This window comes from Mustela nigripes, unplaced genomic scaffold (genome assembly GCF_022355385.1).
Source record: "Mustela nigripes isolate SB6536 unplaced genomic scaffold, MUSNIG.SB6536 HiC_scaffold_148, whole genome shotgun sequence".
NCBI classification, from domain to species: domain Eukaryota; kingdom Metazoa; phylum Chordata; class Mammalia; order Carnivora; family Mustelidae; genus Mustela; species Mustela nigripes.
Genome location: NW_026739562.1, coordinates 9,712,447 through 9,721,413, shown reverse-complemented (window position 1 = coordinate 9,721,413; position 8,967 = coordinate 9,712,447). Strand labels below are relative to the sequence as shown.

Below are 8,967 nucleotides of genomic sequence, written 5' to 3'. Positions count from 1 at the left end.
TACCCCAAAGATACAGATGTAGTGAAAAGAAGGGCCATCTGTACCCCAATGTTTATAGTAGCAATGGCCATGGTCACCAAACTGTGGAAAGAACCAAGATGCCCTTCAACGTACGAATGGATAAGGAAGATGTGGTCCATATACACTATGGAGTATTATACCTCCATCAGAAAGAACGAATACCCAACTTTTGTAGCAACATGGACAGGACTGGAAGAGATTGTGCTGAGTGAAATAAGTCAAGCAGAGAGAGTCAATTATCATATGGTTTCACTTATTTGTGGAGCATAACAAAATGCATGGAGGACATGGGGAGTTAAAGAGGAGAAGGCAGTTGGGGTAAATTGGAAGGGAAGGTGAACCATGAGAGACTATGGACTCTGAAAAACAATCTGTGGGGTTTGAAGTGGCAGTGGAGTGGGAGGTCAGGGTACCAGGTGGTTGGTATTATAGAGGGCACGGATTGCATGGAGCACTGGGTGTGGTGAAAAATAATGAATACTGTTATGCTGAAAATAAATTAATTAATTAAAAAAATCTTTTTAAAAAAAGCCACCTCTCTCAAGAAATGTCTGTGGATAAATTTTTTCAGTGAATCAGCATTTAGTCAAGGCACTGAAATTTAGCATTTGGTGATGCCTAAACTCTCATCATTAGATTTTTGCCTCTGTCCTCATTCTACCACAGATTGAAGGGTACTAATGTATTCTGGTTTGTGAAATAATCCATGTCTAGGCCCAGAACCACATGCCATGGTGACAGTAGAGGGAGGACAGTGAGACAAAGAATCCTACTGAGACCCAGACTCTAGAAGGAGAAATGACAGAGTTTTAATATGCTTTGTCACAGTCTGTTCCATTTTCTGAGATTGTTCCTATCCTGTAGCAGAAACTACTGTTTGGTGACAAGGCCAATGGGTCTTCCAAGAACACAGGACATCAGGACTCCACCTACTTATCAGAGTACTGGTATCTATCTTCGTGAATTAAGTTTTGTTTGAAGTTAATAAAGGAGCAATTCATATCCCAGAAACATTAAAATAATAAAGAAGATCCCAAAGCTATTATCGATATTTTTTAAATAAATGCCAATGGAAATTGTACATTTATGATATAAAGTAGCATTGTGTGCTGGGCCCATGATATAAAGTAGCATAGGCTAAGAAAATGTATCAAGGTTGAATCTGTGTTTCATCAATGACTAGTTACATGACCATAGATAAAGCTACTTTAACTTTCTGGGTTTTATTCCTTATGTGAAGAATGGGAATAATTCTACATACTCTATATAACTACAAGAAATAATATGATTAAGTACTTAGACTAGAGCCTAATCCCCAGTACAGCTCTGTGTGATAGAAACATTATACAAGCAGGAAAGGATGCTGTATTTTGTCAAATGCTTGTTCTGCATCTATTGAGAAGACCATGTGATTCTTGTGTGTTCCCTTATTTATGTGTTCTATCACATTGATTGATTTGCAAAGGTTGAACCACCCTTGCATCCCAGGGATAAATCCCACTTGGTCATGATGAAAGTCACACTGTCATTTTAAATGTTTTGGTAGCTACATAAAAGATCAAAACAAGTAGGTAGAATTGATTTTAATAAAATTTAATAATATATTATTTAACCCAATATGTCAATATGTCCAAATTTTATTATATCATAATATTTTACATTGCTTTAGGTTTTTTATTTCAATAAAATGAAATAATTTAAATAAAACCAAAACTTCAGTTTCTTAGTCCCTCTGTACGCAGTTCAAGTACACAGTAGCCACAGTGCACTACCCTAGCACATGGAGCAGACATTGTAAGCACCCACCTAAGCACTGTATGGAGAGACAGGAGCAAAACATGGTTCCTACAAACCAGGAATGGGTTAATATCAAGCAACTCCTGGTAATTTTGTTAGATGTGGTTGAGCCTTTCGTTCACATGAGAATATTTGGGATGGCCACCGCCGTCCTCGTGAGTATCCCCGCCTGTCACATGAGACTATTCCCCAGAAATACAGAAAATGAAGCATGTAGTGGTTAAAATGGCATGATGACTGGGAATGACACTAAAATACCCTGGCAAAAAGATGAAGAAGAGGGAGGGATGATGCAAATGTAGTACAATCTAGATCATTTTTTAATCTGAGTGATCAATATATTAGAGTTTATACTACTGTTATCTCCATTGTGTATACATTTGAAAATTTTCACCATAAAATGTGTTAAGTACTGGTAACCTAGTTAGAAAATGAGAGGGCATAATTACTGGGTGCTTACTATATGTCGGGCTAGGTTTGGTATTTAAAATAACTCTCTTGAAGCAGTCAGTAGTGTTTCCATTTGAAGGATGAAGAAATTGAAGTTTAAATGAATTGTCAAACTTATGAGAGTAGTATTTGTATTCAGGCAATACAAAGATAAAGATACACATTGTCTCCCCTTCACACATCTTTTGGTTCAAAGGTATACAGGGATAATGAAACAAAGAAACTGCATTCAATGGCATCAGAATGAAATGATCATCCCAAAGTCCATGACATAGGCCAAAGCAAAGGAGACCCTGGTATGCATGTAGCAGTTATACCAAATGACCAAAGTAACTGGGTCTCTATCAATGTACGTAACTTGTCCCAGAACTCACAGTTGGTCATTGTTAAGATCTAAAAGATCTAAACCTACTTGAGAGTCAATTCATTTCCATATTTTATAACAACTAATGTCAACTAGGATCTGAAGCCTTAGCATCTTGAAGATGGTAGTCCCTTTTCCTGAAGACTCTATACATATTTCCCAACTTTTAGACATATAAGAAGGGACAAAGAGTGAAGTTCTGGAATAATCAAAAATATGACAAAGCCAGTCAGTCTATCAGGAATTTGGGAGCCCAAGGAGTCTCATAAAAAGGTAATTACATCCTGGGTTTGACTTAAAGTGCACATTTTAAGACTTATATATATATGATCACAAATGTGTATGTGTGTGTGCTTACTTTTGTAGATTCCATACACCAACTGGAAAATGGATGAAAAGCATCCTCAGATGAAGAGACTAGAGGTTGCCACTTGGAACCTTGATTTAACACAGAGATTTAATTTAAATTCTGGTGCAACAATAAATTCTGTCAGACAACTGACACTTAAGAAGAGAGCCAAGACTACAAGACTATCCCTAAATCTGTTCAAAGCCTGTCAGTTCTTTTTTTCCCCCCTTTCTTTCTCTCTGTCTTTCTGTCTCTCTGTATGTGTGTGTGTCTCTCTCTCTCTCTCTCTCTCTCTCTCTCTTCTCCTGCCAGCACCTCTATCCCTGGTAATTTTAAGAAACAGACCATTGGGGAAGTTGTGTGCTATGGTGAGCGTTGTGAATTGTGTAAGACTGATGAATCACAAACCTGTACCCCTGAAACAAATAATACATTATATGTTAATTTAAAAAAAAAGAGAGAGAGAGAGAGAGAGACTTTACCCAAACTAGTACCTTAAAGTGAGAAAGAAATTTTGAGAATAATTTTTTTTAAATAATAATGTTGTGATACTATGTGCCCAAATCTAATTATCCTTCTTGGTTTTTTTTTTTCCCCCCTATAGGTAAAGTCAAACTGTATTTCTCTCGTGAAATTCCCAGGTTCCATGGAAAATAATGTTACTGAATTTATCTTCATAGGTCTTTCCCAAAATGAGAAAGTACAACAACTATGCTTCTTTTTGTTATTATTCTTTTATATGATCCTCATGACTGGAAATTTTCTCATTATAATGACCACTCAAAGGAGTCCAACTCTCAACTCTCCAATGTACTTCTTCCTTAGCTTCCTATCCTTTGTGGACAAAGGCTATTCCTCTGTTACAGCCCCCAAGCTGATTGTTGATTCCCAAGCCAAAGTCAAGAGCATCTCTTTTGTCGGTTGTATGGTGCAGCTTTTTTTCTGCCGTGTCTTTGGCTGCACAGAGATCTTCATTCTCACACTGATGGCCTATGACAGGTATGTGGCTATCTGTAAGCCTCTATGCTATATGACCATCATGGATCGAAAGGTCTGCTCCATACTGGTGGTAACCTGCTGGTTAGGAGGGCTTGTGCATTCCTTTATCCAGACCATCCTCACTGTACAATTGCCTTTCTGTGGCCCCAACCTGATTGACCACTATTTCTGTGATGTCCACCCTTTACTGAAGCTAGCTTGCACAGACACATATGTGGTAGGGCTCATTGTGATAGTCAACAGTGGCATGATGTCCCTGAGCTACTTTGTCATTCTTGTAGGCTCTTACATTGTCATCTTGCTTTCCTTTAAGACTCATTCATCAGACGGAGGCACAAGGCCCTGTCCACATGTGCTTCCCACATTATGGTGATCTTGTTTTTGACCCCTGCCTCTTCATCTACCTAAGGCCTTCCACCACTTTTACTGAGGACAAGATGGTGGCTGTGTTCTATACCATCATTACACCCATGTTAAACCCCCTGATCTACACCCTGAGAAACATGGAAATGAAAAATGCCATGAAGAGACTGTGGATGGAAAACTTGTTGGTTAGAAATAAGAGAGACTCTGGTATGAAACTCAATGGGATTGCTATAGCCTCAGTTGTACCAGTTTCCACATGAGTTGCTGGGAACAAGTCAACCATCATCCCTTAAACCTTATCCCATGAGAAACAATACAATATAGCATAGTTCTGCATTTGAAGTCTAAAGACCTAGCTTGAAGGGCCTATTCTACTAGTTACTAGTAGTCTGACGTTAGGCAAAGAGATATACTCATCACCCTGAGTGGATTAAATGTTTCTGCAGAGAACTCTGACACCTAAACACAGTCCATTACATAATGTATAGTAAGTACTGTTGCCTCTGAGTAATAACTCTAACTGATGTGGAATGTCAGGCATATGTATTCTAATAAGGTAATATAAATAAATAATATCAAAATATTGGAATGATATTAAAACATAAAGGAATGATACCAAAAACAAATGTTGACATTGATCTTGCTATCCTTTGGTCTGTTTTAAATCTTATTTTAAAATGCAGATAACTACATTTCCTACCACTTCCCAGGGTTATATAGAGAATTACATGAGGTGAAATTGAAAGTAAACACATTTTGTCAATGGTAAGGATCTCTGAAAGCCAACAAGGCTTGCATCCATGAGACCCCAAAATTATAGCAAAGAAACAGTTAATGGGCTCATGAGAACACATTGAGGCTATTTCCCCAAGCCTCAGCCAGAGGAAGCAGACAGAAATGTCTATCTCCAAGTCTTTCCTGAAAGAGGCTTATCTGTATACTTTAAAAGCTGATGCTTAAGCATCAGGCTTCTAATTTAGCACAGTAGGGCCTGACTGCAATCTTCCCCAGAAACCAAGAAGGTCACTGGACACCATCTCCACCTTCACCCACTGGCCCATTCCAAGTCATCAGTGTCTCCCTGGCAGGAGCTTATACACATATCTGGTACCCAGGTTTTTAGGCTGCTCCCCAGAATATGCCCCCTTCCACCACCTGACTCTGGTGGGCAGTGGAGCTTGAATTCACTGGTCCCATTGGACTACATCAAACAATGAAACTCTTCTTAACCAGCTAGCCCCAAGAAATGCCCACTTCCCAGCCTTTCCCTGAAAGAGGCTTATTTCCTTCCTCTAAAGTTGCTGCCTGAGGATATAGTTTTCAATCTGTTTCCTGGAGCTGATGAGATCTTCCCTTTTGGGACACTTATAAATCTTGGCACACACTCGTCTACTGAAGGCTACTAAACACAAAGAAAGCATCCTGCACACAGGTTTGCGAAACGACCAAAAGCACAGGCCAGACTGAATGATTAGGTTCATTCTCTACAAAACACCACTTCATCAAGACTAGGAGAGGTGGGGCGCCTGGGTGGCTCAGTGGGTTGAGCCTCTGCCTTCGGCTCAGGTCATAATCTCAGAGTTCTGGGATTGAGTCCCCTATCAGGCTCTCTGCTCGGCATGGAGCCTGCTTCCTCCTCTCTCTCTCTCTCTTTCTCTCTCTCTCTCTGTGCCTACTTGTGATCTCTCTCTGTCAAATAAATAAAATCTTTAAAAAAAAAAAAAGACTAGGAGAGGTGACTACATCAAAAACTAACAATATACTACATGTGAGCTAATTGAACATAATAATATAAGTAAACATTTAAGTAAATAAATAAATAAATAATCTTTTAAAAAGTCTAGGAGAGGTGACGGTTTTATCTAATGCACAAAAACCAACAGAGAGTCAAGAAAAACAGAGAAATAGAGGAATGTGTTCCGATCAAAAAAGCAAGATAAAACTCCCGAAACTGGTCATAATGAATGGATTTAAGTGATTTATCTGATAAAGAATTCAGAATATAAAAAATAAATAAATAAATAAATAAATAAGTAAAAGAGTTTAGAATAATGTTCATAAATATGATCACCAAGGTTAGGAGAACAATGCATGAACAAAGTGATATTTTCAACAAAAATATAAGAAAGTACCAAAGAGAACTCACAGAGCTAAAGAATGCAGAAACTGAACTAAAAAATTCAATAGAGGTTAATACGAGACCACATCAAGTAAAACAAAGAATCAGTGAACTCAAAGATAGGGCAGTGGGATTCATTCAAACAGGAGTAAAAAGAAAAAAGAATAAAAAAGAGAGAATATAGCATAAGGGACTTACAGGATATCACTAAAGAGACCAATATTCTCATTACAGGGTTCCCAGAAGAAAAAGAGAGAAATAAAGAGACAGAGTGCTTATTCAAAGAAATAATGAAAACTTCCCTAACCTAAGGGAGGAAATAGACATCCAGACTGAGGAAATTCAGACAGTTCCAAATAAGATGACTCCAAAGAGACCCACACTGAGACACTTTATAATTAAGTTTTCATAAGTTAAAGAATCTTTAAAGCAGCAAGAAAAAAATACCATGTTGCATATTAAGGAACCCTCATTAGGTGATTAGCATATTTTTCACAGAAACTATGCAGTCCAGAAGGGAATGCATGATATATTCAAAGTGCTGAAAGGAAAAAAAAAAAAAAATGCCGGGACGCCTGGGTGGCTCAGTTGGTTGAGCAGCTGCCTTCGGCTCAGGTCATGATCCCAGCATCCTGGGATCGAGTCCCACATCAGGCTCCTTGCTCGGCAGAGAGCCTGCTTCTCCCTCTGACTCTGCCTTCCACTTTGTCTGCCTGTGCTCACTCTTGCTCGCTCTCTCTCTCTGAGAAATAAATAAATAAAATCTTTAAAAAAAAAAACAAAAAGAAAAAGAAAAAAAATGCCAACCAATAATATTTGACTTGGCAGAGCTGTCTTTCAGAATTGAAGGAGAGAGAAAGAGTTTTTTGGACAAGCAAAAACTGAAGGAATCTTCACCACTAGACCAGCCTTACAAGAAATGTTAAAGGGAGGGACGCTTTGGGTGGCTCAGTTGGTTAAGCAGCTGCCTTTGGCTCAGGTCATGATCCCAGGGTCCTGAGATTGAGTCCCACTTCAGGCTCCTTGCTTGGCAGGGAGCCTGCTTCTCCCTCTGTCCCTGCCTGCCTCCCTGTCTGCCTGTGCTCACTCGCTCACTCTCTCTCCCTCTGTCTCTGACAAATAAATAAAATCTTTAAAAAAAAAAAAGAAATGTTAAATGGAGCTCTTTAAGCTAAATTGAAAGAACACTAATTAATAACATGAAAGCATAGGAAGGTATAAATCTAACTGGCAAAGGTAAAATACAGTTAAATTCAGAATATTCCAGTGTTGTAACAGTGATAGGTAAATCTCTTATAACTCTAATATGAAGGTTAAAAGACAAAAGTACTAAAAATAACTATAACTACTAAAATTCATTAATGGATCCACAAAATAAAAAGACGTAAATTGTGACATCAAAAATATAAAATGGGTGGGGATTAAAAATGTAGAGCTTTAATATATATTTGTACTTAAGTTGGTATGAGCTTAAAATAGACTATTATTAATACAAGATGTTTTATGTAAACTTCATGATAACCACAAAACAAAAACTTGTAATGAATACACAAAAGATAAAGAGAAAGGAATCTAAGAACACCATTATAGAAAATCATCACAAAAAAGGAGCAACACAAGAAGAAAGGAAAAAAGAATTACAAAGAGCCAGGAAACAATGAACAAAATGGCAATAGTTAGTCCATACCTACCAATAACTACTCTAAACATAAATGGACTAAGTTATCCAATCAAAGGCATAGAGTGGCTGAATGTATTAAAAAATAAGACCCAACTTTATAAACTGTTTACAAAATTCTCCCTTCAGCTTTTAAAAAAAAAAATTTAGTGTGTTATGTTAGTCACTACACAGACCTAAAGGGAATGGATGGAAAAAATATTCCATGCAAACAGAAACCAAAAGAAAGCAGGGATAGCTATAGTTACATAAATAAAATAGACTTTAAAACAAAGACTATAATAAAAAATAAAGAAGGTCATTATACAATGATAAAGAAGATACATTTGTAAGTAGAAAGATCTAAATATATAAAGCAAATATTAAAAGACCTGAAGGGAGAAATAATAATAAAATAATACTAGGGGATTTCAATACCCCACTTTTATAAATGGAAGATCATCCAGACATAAAATCAATTAGAAAACACTGGAGTTAAACTACATGTTAGACCATCGTGACATAACACATTTGCAGAACATTCCACCCAACAGCAAAAGAATACACATTCTTCTCATGGAAACATGGAATATTCCCTAGGACAGATCATATGTGAGACCACGAAACAAGCCTTAATATATTTGAGAAGACTGAAATCATATCAAGCACCTCTCTTGACCACAATGGTATGAAACTAGAAATCAATTATGAGAACTGAAAAATTCACAAATATATGGAGATTAAACAATATGCTACTGAATAGCTAATGGCTCAAAGAAGAAATTAAAAGAGAAATTTTAAAAATATCTTTGAGACTACAAAACAGAAACAGAAACACAACATAC

The 8,967-nt window shown here is 37.3% G+C and overlaps 1 pseudogene; it reads left to right on the top strand.

Moving 5' to 3' along the window:
• Window positions 1–3,609: 3,609 nt before the first annotated feature.
• LOC132008476 (olfactory receptor 4S2-like) lies at window positions 3,610–4,606 on the top strand (annotated as a pseudogene).
• Window positions 4,607–8,967: the final 4,361 nt, after the last annotated feature.